The sequence below is a fragment of the Amblyomma americanum genome, chromosome 8 (assembly GCF_052857255.1).
Source record: "Amblyomma americanum isolate KBUSLIRL-KWMA chromosome 8, ASM5285725v1, whole genome shotgun sequence".
Classification (NCBI taxonomy): Eukaryota; Metazoa; Arthropoda; class Arachnida; order Ixodida; family Ixodidae; genus Amblyomma; species Amblyomma americanum.
Window position 1 is genome coordinate 145,854,486 of NC_135504.1, and position 14,540 is coordinate 145,869,025.

Here is a 14,540-nt window from a genome sequence, read left to right on the forward strand (position 1 = left end):
ACATCGGTTTTACAAGTGTTCCTCTGTTACGCGCCAAAACTTCTTTCTCTTATAACTGAGCGAAAAGCATGTATTCGTGCTTAGTTCAACGAAACAAGCTGTTTTAGACCGAAACGAGCTAAATCACAACACATCGGTTTTACAAGTGTCCATGTGACACGCGTCAAAACTTTTTCTCTTATAACTGCGCGAAAAGCATGTATTCTTGCCTAATACAACGAAACAAGTTGTTTTAGACCGAAACGAGCTAAATCACAACACATCGGTTTTACAAGTGTTCCTCTGATACGCGTCTAAACTTTTTTCTTATAACTGCGCGAAAAGCATGTATTCGTGCTTAATACAGCGAAACAGGCTGTTTTAGACCGAAACGAGCTAAATCACAACACATCGGTTTTACAAGTGTTCCTCTGATACGCGTCAAAACTTTTTCTTTTATAACTGCGCGAAAAGCATGTATTCGTGATTAATACGACGAAACAAGCTGTTTTAGACCGAAACGAGCTGTATCTGAACGCATTGGTTTTACAAGTATCCAGGTGATACTCGTCAACTTTTTCTCTTATAACTGCGCGAAAAGCATGTATTCGTTTTTAATACAACGAATCAAGCTGTTTTAGACCGAAACGAGCTGTATCTGAACGCATCGGTTTTACAAGTATCCACGTGATACTCGTCAAAACTTTTTCTCTTATAACTGCGCGAAAAGCATGTATTCGTGCTTAATACAACGAAACAAGCTGTTTTAGACCGAAAAGAGCTAAATCTGAACACATCGGTTTTACAAGTGTTCCTCTGATACGCGTCTAAACTTTTTCTTTTATAACTGCGCGAAAAGCACGTATTCGTGATTAATACGACGAAACAAGCTGTTTTAGACCGAAACGAGCTAAATCTGAACACATCGGTTTTACAAGTGTCCCTGTGACACGCGTCAAAACTTTTTCTCTTATAACTGCGCGAAAAGCATGTATTCTTGCTTAATACAGCGAAACAAGCTGTTTTAGACCGAAACGAGCTAAATCACAACACATCGGTTTTACAAGTGTTCCTCTGATAGGCGTCAAAACTTTTTTCTCTTATAACTGCGCGAAAAGCATGTATTCGTGCTTAGTTCAACGAAACAAGCTGTTTTAGACCGAAACGAGCTAAATCACAACACATCGGTTTTACAAGTGTCCCTGTGACACGCGTCAAATCTTTTTCTCTTATAACTGCGCGAAAAGCACGTATTCTTGCCTAATACAGCGAAACAAGCTGTTTTAGACCGAAACGAGCTAAATCTGAACACATCGGTTTTACAAGTGTCCCTGTGACACGCGTCAAAACTTTTTCTCTTATAACTGCGCGAAAAGCATGTATTCGTGATTAATACGACGAAACAAGCTGTTTTAGACCGAAACGAGCTAAATCTGAACACATCGGTTTTACAAGTGTCCCTGTGACACGCGTCAAAACTTTTTTTCTTATAACTGCGCGAAAAGCATGTATTCGTGCTTAATACAGCGAAACAGGCTGTTTTAGACCGAAACGAGCTAAATCACAACACATCGGTTTTACAAGTGTTCCTCTGATACGCGTCAAAACTTTTTCTTTTATAACTGCGCGAAAAGCATGTATTCGTGATTAATACGACGAAACAAGCTGTTTTAGACCGAAACGAGCTGTATCTGAACGCATTGGTTTTACAAGTATCCAGGTGATACTCGTCAACTTTTTCTCTTATAACTGCGCGAAAAGCATGTATTCGTTTTTAATACAACGAATCAAGCTGTTTTAGACCGAAACGAGCTGTATCTGAACGCATCGGTTTTACAAGTATCCACGTGATACTCGTCAAAACTTTTTCTCTTATAACTGCGCGAAAAGCATGTATTCGTGCTTAATACAACGAAACAAGCTGTTTTAGACCGAAAAGAGCTAAATCTGAACACATCGGTTTTACAAGTGTTCCTCTGATACGCGTCTAAACTTTTTCTTTTATAACTGCGCGAAAAGCACGTATTCGTGATTAATACGACGAAACAAGCTGTTTTAGACCGAAACGAGCTAAATCTGAACACATCGGTTTTACAAGTGTCCCTGTGACACGCGTCAAAACTTTTTCTCTTATAACTGCGCGAAAAGCATGTATTCTTGCTTAATACAGCGAAACAAGCTGTTTTAGACCGAAACGAGCTAAATCACAACACATCGGTTTTACAAGTGTTCCTCTGATAGGCGTCAAAACTTTTTTCTCTTATAACTGCGCGAAAAGCATGTATTCGTGCTTAGTTCAACGAAACAAGCTGTTTTAGACCGAAACGAGCTAAATCACAACACATCGGTTTTACAAGTGTCCCTGTGACACGCGTCAAATCTTTTTCTCTTATAACTGCGCGAAAAGCACGTATTCTTGCCTAATACAGCGAAACAAGCTGTTTTAGACCGAAACGAGCTAAATCTGAACACATCGGTTTTACAAGTGTCCCTGTGACACGCGTCAAAACTTTTTCTCTTATAACTGCGCGAAAAGCATGTATTCGTGATTAATACGACGAAACAAGCTGTTTTAGACCGAAACGAGCTAAATCTGAACACATCGGTTTTACAAGTGTCCCTGTGACACGCGTCAAAACTTTTTCTCTTATAACTGCGCGAAAAGCATGTATTCTTGCTTAATACAACGAAACAAGCTGTTTTAGACCGAAACGAGCTAAATCACAACACATCGGTTTTACAAGTGTTCCTCTGATACGCGTCTAAACTTTTTTTCTTATAACTGCGCGAAAAGCATGTATTCGTGCTTAATACAGCGAAACAGGCTGTTTTAGACCGAAACGAGCTAAATCACAACACATCGGTTTTACAAGTGTTCCTCTGATACGCGTCAAAACTTTTTCTTTTATAACTGCGCGAAAAGCATGTATTCGTGCTTAATACAACGAAACAAGCTGTTTTAGACCGAGATGAGCTAAATCTGAACACATCGGTTTTACAAGTGTCTATAATACGCGTCAAAAGTTTTTGTTCTATAACTGCGCGTAAAGCATGTTTTCGTGCTTAAAACAACGAAACAAGCTGTTTTATACCAAAACGAGCTATATCTGAACACATCGGTTTTACACGTGTCCCTGTGACACGCGTCAAAACTTTTTCTCTTATAAATGCGCGAAAAGCACGTATTCTTGCTTAATACAGCGAAACAAGCTGTTTTAGACCGAAACGAGCTAAATCACAACACATCGGTTTTACAAGTGTTCCTCTGATACGCGTCAAAATTTTTTTCTCTTATAACTGCGCGAAAAGCACGTATTCCTGCTTAGTCTAACGAAACAAGCTGTTTTAGACCGAAACGAGGTAAATCTGAACACATCGGTTTTACAAGTGTCCTTGTGACATGCCTCTAAAACTTTTTCTCTTATACCTGCGCGAAAAGCATGTATTCTTGCTTAATACAGCGAAACAAGCTGTTTTAGACCGAAACGAGTTAAATCACAACACATCGGTTTTACAAGTGTTCCTCTGATACGCGTCAAAACTTTTTCTCTTATAACTGCGCGAAAAGCATGTATTCGTGCCTAATAAAACAAAACAAGCTGTTTTAGACCGAAACGAGCTGTATCTGAACGCATCGGTTTTACAAGCATTCAGGTGATACTCGTCAACTTTTTCTCTTATAACTGCGCGAAAAGCATGCATTCGTGCTTAATACAACGAATCAAGCTGTTTTAGACCGAAACGAGCTGTATCTGAACGCATCGGTTTTACAAGTATCCACGTGATACTCGTCAAAACTTTTTCTCTTATAACTGCGCGAAAAGCATGTATTCTTGCTTAATACAGCGAAACAAGCTGTTTTAGACCGAAACGAGCTAAATTACAACACATCGCTTTTACAAGTGTTCCTCTGATACGCCTCAAAACTTTTTCTCTTATAACTGCGCGAAAAGCATGTATTCTTGCTTAATACAACGAAACAAGCTGTTTTAGACTGAAACGAGCTAAATCACAACACATCGGTTTTACAAGTGTTCCTCTGATACGCGTCTAAACTTTTTCTCTTATAACTGCGCGAAAAGCATGTATTCGTGCATAATACAACGAAACAAGCTGTTTTAGACCGAAACGAGCTAAATCTGAACACATCGGTTTTACAAGTGTTCCTCTGATACGCGTCTAAACTTTTTCTCTTATAACTGCGCGAAAAGCATGTATTCGTGATTAATACGACGAAACAAGCTGTTTTAGACCGAAACGAGCTAAATCTGAACACATCGGTTTTACAAGTGTCCCTGTGACACGCGTCAAAACTTTTTCTCTTATAACTGCGCGAAAAGCATGTATTCTTGCTTAATACAGCGAAACAAGCTGTTTTAGACCGAAACGAGCTAAATCACAACACATCGGTTTTACAAGTGTTCCTCTGATAGGCGTCAAAACTTTTTTCTCTTATAACTGCGCGAAAAGCATGTATTCGTGCTTAGTTCAACGAAACAAGCTGTTTTAGACCGAAACGAGCTAAATCTGAACACATCGGTTTTACAAGTGTCCCTGTGACACGCGTGAAAACTTTTTCTCTTATAACTGCGCGAAAAGCATGTATTCTTGCTTAATACAACGAAACAAGTTGTTTTAGACCGAAACGAGCTAAATCACAACACATCGGTTTTACAAGTGTTCCTCTGATACGCGTCTAAACTTTTTTTCTTATAACTGCGCGAAAAGCATGTATTCGTGCTTAATACAGCGAAACAGGCTGTTTTAGACCGAAACGAGCTAAATCACAACACATCGGTTTTACAAGTGTTCCTCTGATACGCGTCAAAACTTTTTCTTTTATAACTGCGCGAAAAGCATGTATTCGTGATTAATACGACGAAACAAGCTGTTTTAGACCGAAACGAGCTGTATCTGAACGCATTGGTTTTACAAGTATCCAGGTGATACTCGTCAACTTTTTCTCTTATAACTGCGCGAAAAGCATGTATTCGTTTTTAAAACAACGAATCAAGTTGTTTTAGACCGAAACGAGCTGTATCTGAACGCATCGGTTTTACAAGTATCCACGTGATACTCGTCAAAACTTTTTCTCTTATAACTGCGCGAAAAGCATGTATTCGTGCTTAATACAACGAAACAAGCTGTTTTAGACCGAAAAGAGCTAAATCTGAACACATCGGTTTTACAAGTGTTCCTCTGATACGCGTCTAAACTTTTTCTCTTATAACTGCGCGAAAAGCATGTATTCGTGATTAATACGACGAAACAAGCTGTTTTAGACCGAAACGAGCTAAATCTGAACACATCGGTTTTACAAGTGTCCCTGTGACACGCGTCAAATCTTTTTATCTTATAACTGCGCGAAAAGCATGTATTCTTGCTTAATACAGCGAAACAAGCTGTTTTAGATCGAAACGAGCTAAATCACAACACATCGGTTTTACAAGTGTTCCTCTGATACGCGTCAAAACTGTTTTCTCTTATATCTGCGCGAAAAGCATGTATTCTTGCTTAATACAGCGAAACAAGCTGTTTTAGACCGAAACGAGCTAAATCACAACACATCGGTTTTACAAGTGTTCCTCTGATACGCGTCAAAACTTTTTCTCTTATAACTGCGCGAAAAGCATGTATTCTTGCCTAATACAACGAAACAAGTTGTTTTAAACCGAAACGAGCTAAATCACAACACATCGGTTTTACAAGTGTTCCTCTGATACGCGTCTAAACTTTTTCTCTTATAACTGCGCAAAAAGCATGTATTCGTGCTTAATACAACGAAACAAGCTGTTTTACACCCAAACGAGCCAGATCTGAACACATCGGTTTTACAAGTGTCCCTGTGACACGCGTCAAAACTTTTTCTCTTATACTTGCGCGAAAAGCATGTATTCTTGCTTAATACAACGAAACAAGCTGTTTTAGACCGAAACGAGCTAAATCACAACACATCGGTTTTACAAGTGTTCCTCTGATACGCGTCTAAACGTTTTCTCTTATAACTGCGCGAAAAGCATGTATTCGTGCATAATACAACGAAACAAGCTGTTTTAGACCGAAACGAGCTAAATCTGAACACATCGGTTTTACAAGTGTTCCTCTGATACGCGTCTAAACTTTTTCTCTTATAACTGCGCGAAAAGCATGTATTCGTGATTATTACGACAAAACAAGCTGTTTTAGACCGAAACGAGCTAAATCTGAACACATCGGTTTTACAAGTGTCCCTGTGACACGCGTCAAAACTTTTTCTCTTATAACTGCGCGAAAAGCATGTATTCTTGCTTAATACAACGAAACAAGCTGTTTTAGACCGAAAAGAGCTAAATCACAACACATCGGTTTTACAAGTGTTCCTCTGATACGCGTCTAAACTTTTTTTCTTATAACTGCGCGAAAAGCATGTATTCGTGCTTAATACAGCGAAACAGGCTGTTTTAGACCGAAACGAGCTAAATCACAACACATCGGTTTTACAAGTGTTCCTCTGATACGCGTCAAAACTTTTTCTTTTATAACTGCGCGAAAAGCATGTATTCGTGCTTAATACAACGAAACAAGCGGTTTTAGACCGAGATGAGCTAAATCTGAACACATCGGTTTTACAAGTGTCCCTGTGACACGCGTCAAAACTTTTTCTCTTATAACTGCGCGAAAAGCATGTATTCTTGCTTAATACAACGAAACAAGCTGTTTTAGACCGAAACGAGCTAAATCACAACACATCGGTTTTACAAGTGTTCCTCTGATACGCGTCTAAACTTTTTTTCTTATAACTGCGCGAAAAGCATGTATTCGTGCTTAATACAGCGAAACAGGCTGTTTTAGACCGAAACGAGCTAAATCACAACACATCGGTTTTACAAGTGTTCCTCTGATACGCGTCAAAACTTTTTCTTTTATAACTGCGCGAAAAGCATGTATTCGTGCTTAATACAACGAAACAAGCTGTTTTAGACCGAGATGAGCTAAATCTGAACACATCGGTTTTACAAGTGTCTATAATACGCGTCAAAAGTTTTTGTTCTATAACTCTAGGAACCTCTAGGAACCTCTGATATGCGTCAAAACTTTTTTTCTCTTATAACTGCGCGAAAAGCACGTATTCCTGCTTAGTCTAACGAAACAAGCTGTTTTAGACCGAAACGAGCTAAATCACAACACATCGGTTTTACAAGTGTTCCTCTGATACGCGTCTAAACGTTTTCTCTTATAACTGCGCGAAAAGCATGTATTCGTGCATAATACAACGAAACAAGCTGTTTTAGACCGAAACGAGCTAAATCTGAACACATCGGTTTTACAAGTGTTCCTCTGATACGCGTCTAAACTTTTTCTCTTATAACTGCGCGAAAAGCATGTATTCGTGATTATTACGACAAAACAAGCTGTTTTAGACCGAAACGAGCTAAATCTGAACACATCGGTTTTATAAGTATTCAGGTGATACTCGTCAACTTTTTCTCTTATAACTGCGCGAAAAGCATGTATTCGTGCTTAATACAACGAATCAAGCTGTTTTAGACCGAAACGAGCTGTATCTGAACGCATCGGTTTTACAAGTATCCACGTGATACTCGTCAAAACTTTTTCTCTTATAACTGCGCGAAAAGCATGTATTCTTGCTTAATACAGCGAAACAAGCTGTTTTAGACCGAAACGAGCTAAATCACAACACATCGCTTTTACAAGTGTTCCTCTGATATGCCTCAAAACTTTTTCTCTTATAACTGCGCGAAAAGCATGTATTGTTGCTTAATACAACGAAACAAGCTGTTTTAGACCGAAACGAGCTAAATCACAACACATCGGTTTTACAAGTGTTCCTCTGATACGCGTCTAAACTTTTTCTCTTATAACTGCGCGAAACGCATGTATTCGTGCTTAATACGACGAAACAAGCTGTTTTAGACCGAAACGAGCTAAATCACAACACATCGGTTTTACAAGTGTTCCTCTGTTACGCGTCAAAACTTTTTTCTCTTATAACTGCTCGAAAAGCATGTATTCGTGCTTGGTTCAACGAAACAAGTTGTTTTAGACCGAAACGAGCTAAATCACAACACATCGGTTTTACAAGTGTCCCTGTGACACGCGTCAAATCTTTTTATCTTATAACTGCGCGAAAAGCATGTATTCTTGCTTAATACAGCGAAACAAGCTGTTTTAGATCGAAACGAGCTAAATCACAACACATCGGTTTTACAAGTGTTCCTCTGATACGCGTCAAAACTGTTTTCTCTTATATCTGCGCGAAAAGCATGTATTCTTGCTTAATACAACGAAACAAGTTGTTTTAAACCGAAACGAGCTAAATCACAACACATCGGTTATACAAGTGTTCCTCTGTTACGCTTCAAAACTTTTTTCTCATAACTGCGCGAAAAGCATGTATTCGTGCTTAGTTCAACGAAACAAGCTGTTTTAGACCGAAACGAGGTAAATCTGAACACATTGGTTTTACAAGTGTTCCTCTGATACGCGTCAAAACTTTTTCTCTGATAACTGCGCGAAAAGAATGTATTCTTGCTTAATACAACGAAACAAGCTATTTTAGACCGAAACGAGCCAAATCACAACACATCGGTATTACAAGTGTTCCTCTGATACGCGTCTAAACTTTTTCTCTTATAACTGCGCAAAAAGCATGTATTCGTGCTTAATACAACGAAACAAGCTGTTTTGCACCAAAAGAAGCTAGATCTGAACACATCGGTTTTACAAGTGTCCTTGTGACACGCGTCAAAACTTTTTCTCTTGTAACTGCGCGAAAAGCATGTATTCTTGCTTAATACAGCGAAACAAGCTGTTTTAGACCGAAACGAGCTAAATCACAACACATCGGTTTTACAAGTGTTCCTCTGTTACGCTTCAAAACTTTTTTCTCATAACTGCGCGAAAACCATGTATTCGTGCTTAGTTCAACGAAACAAGCTGTTTTAGACCGAAACGAGCTAAATCTGAACACATCGGTTTTACAAGTGTTCCTCTGATACGCCTCAAATCTTTTTCTCTTATAACTGCGCGAAAAGCATGTATTCTTGCTTAATACAGCGAAACAAGCTGTTTAAGACCGAAACGAGCAAAATCACAACAGATCGGTTTTACAAGTGTTCCTCTGTTACGCGTCAAAACTTTTTCTCTTATAACTGCGCGAAAAGCATGTATTCGTGCTTAGTTCAACGAAACAAGCTGTTTTAGACCGAAACGAGGTAAATCTTAACACATTGGTTTTACAAGTGTTCCTCTGATACGCCTCAAAACTTTTTCTCTGATAACTGCGCGAAAAGAATGTATTCTTGCTTAATACAACGAAACAAGCTGTTTTAGACCGAAACGAGCCAAATCACAACACATCGGTATTACAAGGGTTCCACGTGATACTCGTCAAAACTTTTTCTCTAATAACTGCGCGAAAAGCATGTATTCTTGCTTAATACAGCGAAACAAGCTGTTTTAGACCGAAACGAGCTAAATCACAACACATCGGTTTTACAAGAGTTCCTCTGATACGCGTCAAAACTTTTTCTCTTATAACTGCGCAAAAAGCATTTATTCGTGCTTAATACAACGAAACAAGCTGTTTTACACCAAAACGAGCTAGATCTGAACACATCGGTTTTACAAGTGTCCCTGTGACACGCGTCAAAACTTTTTCTCTTGTAACTGCGCGAAAAGCACGTATTCTTGCTTAATACAGCGAAACAAGCTGTTTTAGACCGAAACGAGCTAAATCTGAACACATCGGTTTTACAAGTGTCCCTGTGACACGCGTCAAAACTTTTTCTCTTATACCTGCGCGAAAAGCATGTATTCTTGCTTAATACAACGAAACAAGCTGTTTTAGACCGAAACGAGCTAAATCACAACACATCGGTTTTACAAGTGTTCCTCTGATACGCGTCTAAACTTTTTCTCTTATAACTGCGCGAAAAGCATGTATTCGTGCATAATACAACGAAACAAGCTGTTTTAGACCGAAACGAGCTAAATCTGAACACATCGGTTTTACAAGTGTTCCTCTGATACGCGTCTAAACTTTTTCTCTTATAACTGCGCGAAAAGCATGTATTCGTGATTAATACGACGAAACAAGCTGTTTTAGACCGAAACGAGCTAAATCTGAACACATCGGTTTTACAAGTGTCCCTGTGACACGCGTCAAAACTTTTTCTCCTATAACTGCGCGAAAAGCATGTATTCTTGCTTAATACAGCGAAACAAGCTGTTTTAGACCGAAACGAACTAAATCACAACACATCGGTTTTACAAGTGTTCCTCTTATAGGCGTCAAAACTTTTTTCTCTTATAACTGCGCGAAAAGCATGTATTCGTGCTTAGTTCAACGAAACAAGCTGTTTTAGACCGAAACGAGCTAAATCTGAACACATCGGTTTTACAAGTGTTCCTGTGACACGCGTCAAAACTTTTTCTCTTATAACTGCGCGAAAAGCATGTATTCTTGCTTAATACAACGAAACAAGCTGTTTTAGACCGAAACGAGCTAAATCACAACACATCGGTTTTACAAGTGTCCCTGTGACACGCGTCAAATCTTTTTATCTTATAACTGCGCGAAAAGCATGTATTCTTGCTTAATACAGCGAAACAAGCTGTTTTAGATCGAAACGAGCTAAATCACAACACATCGGTTTTACAAGTGTTCCTCTGATACGCGTCAAAACTGTTTTCTCTTATATCTGCGCGAAAAGCATGTATTCTTGCTTAATACAACGAAACAAGTTGTTTTAAACCGAAACGAGCTAAATCACAACACATCGGTTATACAAGTGTTCCTCTGTTACGCTTCAAAACTTTTTTCTCATAACTGCGCGAAAAGCATGTATTCGTGCTTAGTTCAACGAAACAAGCTGTTTTAGACCGAAACGAGGTAAATCTGAACACATTGGTTTTACAAGTGTTCCTCTGATACGCGTCAAAACTTTTTCTCTGATAACTGCGCGAAAAGAATGTATTCTTGCTTAATACAACGAAACAAGCTATTTTAGACCGAAACGAGCCAAATCACAACACATCGGTATTACAAGTGTTCCTCTGATACGCGTCTAAACTTTTTCTCTTATAACTGCGCAAAAAGCATGTATTCGTGCTTAATACAACGAAACAAGCTGTTTTGCACCAAAAGAAGCTAGATCTGAACACATCGGTTTTACAAGTGTCCTTGTGACACGCGTCAAAACTTTTTCTCTTGTAACTGCGCGAAAAGCATGTATTCTTGCTTAATACAGCGAAACAAGCTGTTTTAGACCGAAACGAGCTAAATCACAACACATCGGTTTTACAAGTGTTCCTCTGTTACGCTTCAAAACTTTTTTCTCATAACTGCGCGAAAACCATGTATTCGTGCTTAGTTCAACGAAACAAGCTGTTTTAGACCGAAACGAGCTAAATCTGAACACATCGGTTTTACAAGTGTTCCTCTGATACGCCTCAAATCTTTTTCTCTTATAACTGCGCGAAAAGCATGTATTCTTGCTTAATACAGCGAAACAAGCTGTTTAAGACCGAAACGAGCAAAATCACAACAGATCGGTTTTACAAGTGTTCCTCTGTTACGCGTCAAAACTTTTTCTCTTATAACTGCGCGAAAAGCATGTATTCGTGCTTAGTTCAACGAAACAAGCTGTTTTAGACCGAAACGAGGTAAATCTTAACACATTGGTTTTACAAGTGTTCCTCTGATACGCCTCAAAACTTTTTCTCTGATAACTGCGCGAAAAGAATGTATTCTTGCTTAATACAACGAAACAAGCTGTTTTAGACCGAAACGAGCCAAATCACAACACATCGGTATTACAAGGGTTCCACGTGATACTCGTCAAAACTTTTTCTCTAATAACTGCGCGAAAAGCATGTATTCTTGCTTAATACAGCGAAACAAGCTGTTTTAGACCGAAACGAGCTAAATCACAACACATCGGTTTTACAAGAGTTCCTCTGATACGCGTCAAAACTTTTTCTCTTATAACTGCGCAAAAAGCATTTATTCGTGCTTAATACAAAGAAACAAGCTGTTTTACACCAAAACGAGCTAGATCTGAACACATCGGTTTTACAAGTGTCCCTGTGACACGCGTCAAAACTTTTTCTCTTGTAACTGCGCGAAAAGCACGTATTCTTGCTTAATACAGCGAAACAAGCTGTTTTAGACCGAAACGAGCTAAATCTGAACACATCGGTTTTACAAGTGTCCCTGTGACACGCGTCAAAACTTTTTCTCTTATACCTGCGCGAAAAGCATGTATTCTTGCTTAATACAACGAAACAAGCTGTTTTAGACCGAAACGAGCTAAATCACAACACATCGGTTTTACAAGTGTTCCTCTGATACGCGTCTAAACTTTTTCTCTTATAACTGCGCGAAAAGCATGTATTCGTGCATAATACAACGAAACAAGCTGTTTTAGACCGAAACGAGCTAAATCTGAACACATCGGTTTTACAAGTGTTCCTCTGATACGCGTCTAAACTTTTTCTCTTATAACTGCGCGAAAAGCATGTATTCGTGATTAATACGACGAAACAAGCTGTTTTAGACCGAAACGAGCTAAATCTGAACACATCGGTTTTACAAGTGTCCCTGTGACACGCGTCAAAACTTTTTCTCTTATAACTGCGCGAAAAGCATGTATTCTTGCTTAATACAGCGAAACAAGCTGTTTTAGACCGAAACGAACTAAATCACAACACATCGGTTTTACAAGTGTTCCTCTTATAGGCGTCAAAACTTTTTTCTCTTATAACTGCGCGAAAAGCATGTATTCGTGCTTAGTTCAACGAAACAAGCTGTTTTAGACCGAAACGAGCTAAATCTGAACACATCGGTTTTACAAGTGTTCCTGTGACACGCGTCAAAACTTTTTCTCTTATAACTGCGCGAAAAGCATGTATTCTTGCTTAATACAACGAAACAAGCTGTTTTAGACCGAAACGAGCTAAATCACAACACATCGGTTTTACAAGTGTTCCTCTGATAGGCGTCAAAACTTTTTCTCTTATAACTGCGCGAAAAGCATGTATTCTTGCCTAATACAACGAAACAAGCTGTTTTAGACCGAAACGAGCTAAATCACAACACATCGGTTTTACAAGTGTTCCTCTGATACGCGTCTAAACTTTTTCTCTTATAACTGCGCAAAAAGCATGTATTCGTGCTTAATACAACGAAACAAGCTGTTTTACACCAAAACGAGCTAGATCTGAACACATCGGTTTTACAAGTGTCCCTGTGACAGGCGTCAAAACTTTTTCTCTTATAACTGCGCGAAAAGCATGTATTCGTGCTTAGTTCAACGAAACAAGCTGTTTTAGACCGAAACGAGTTAAATCACAACACATCGGTTTTACAAGTGTCCCTGTGACACGCGTCAAATCTTTTTCTCTTATAACTGCGCGAAAAGCATGTATTCTTGCTTAATACAGCGAAACAAGCTGTTTTAGACCGAAACGAGCTAAATCACAACACATCGGTTTTACAAGTGTCCCTGTGACACGCGTCAAAACTTTTTCTCTTATACCTGCGCGAAAAGCATGTATTCTTGCTTAATACAACGAAACAAGCTGTTTTAGACCGAAACGAGCTAAATCACAACACATCGGTTTTACAAGTGTTCCTCTGATACGCGTCTAAACTTTTTCTCTTATAACTGCGCGAGAAGCATATATTCGTGCATAATACAACGAAACAAGCTGTTCTAGACCGAAACGAGCTAAATCTGAACACATCGGATTTACAAGTGTTCCTCTGATACGCGTCTAAACTTTTTCTCTTATAACTGCGCGAAAAGCATGTATTCGTGATTAATACGACGAAACAAGCTGTTTTAGACCGAAACGAGCTAAATCTGAACACATCGGTTTTACAAGTGTCCCTGTGACACGCGTCAAAACTTTTTCTCTTATAACTGCGCGAAAAGCATGTATTCTTGCTTAATACAGCGAAACAAGCTGTTTTAGACCGAAACGAGCTAAATCACAACACATCGGTTTTACAAGTGTTCCTCTGATAGGCGTCAAAACGTTTTTCTCTTATAACTGCGCGAAAAGCATGTATTCGTGCTTAGTTCAACGAAACAAGCTGTCTTAGACCGAAACGAGCTAAATCTGAACACATCGGTTTTACAAGTGTCCCTGTGACACGCGTCAAAACTTTTTCTCTTATAACTGCGCGAAAAGCATGTATTCTTGCTTAATACAACGAAACAAGCTGTTTTATACCAAAACGAGCTATATCTGAACACATCGGTTTTACAAGTGTCTCTATAATACGCGTCAAAAGTTTTTGTTCTATAACTGCGCGTAAAGCATGTTTTCGTGCTTAAAACAACGAAACAAGCTGTTTTATACCAAAACGAGCTATATCTGAACACATCGGTTTTACACGTGTCCCTGTGACACGCGTCAAAACTTTTTCTCTTATAAATGCGCGAAAAGCACGTATTCTTGATTAATACAGCGAAACAAGCTGTTTTAGACTGAAGCGAGCTAAATCACAACACATCGGTTTTACAAGTGTTCCTCTGATACGCGTCTAAACT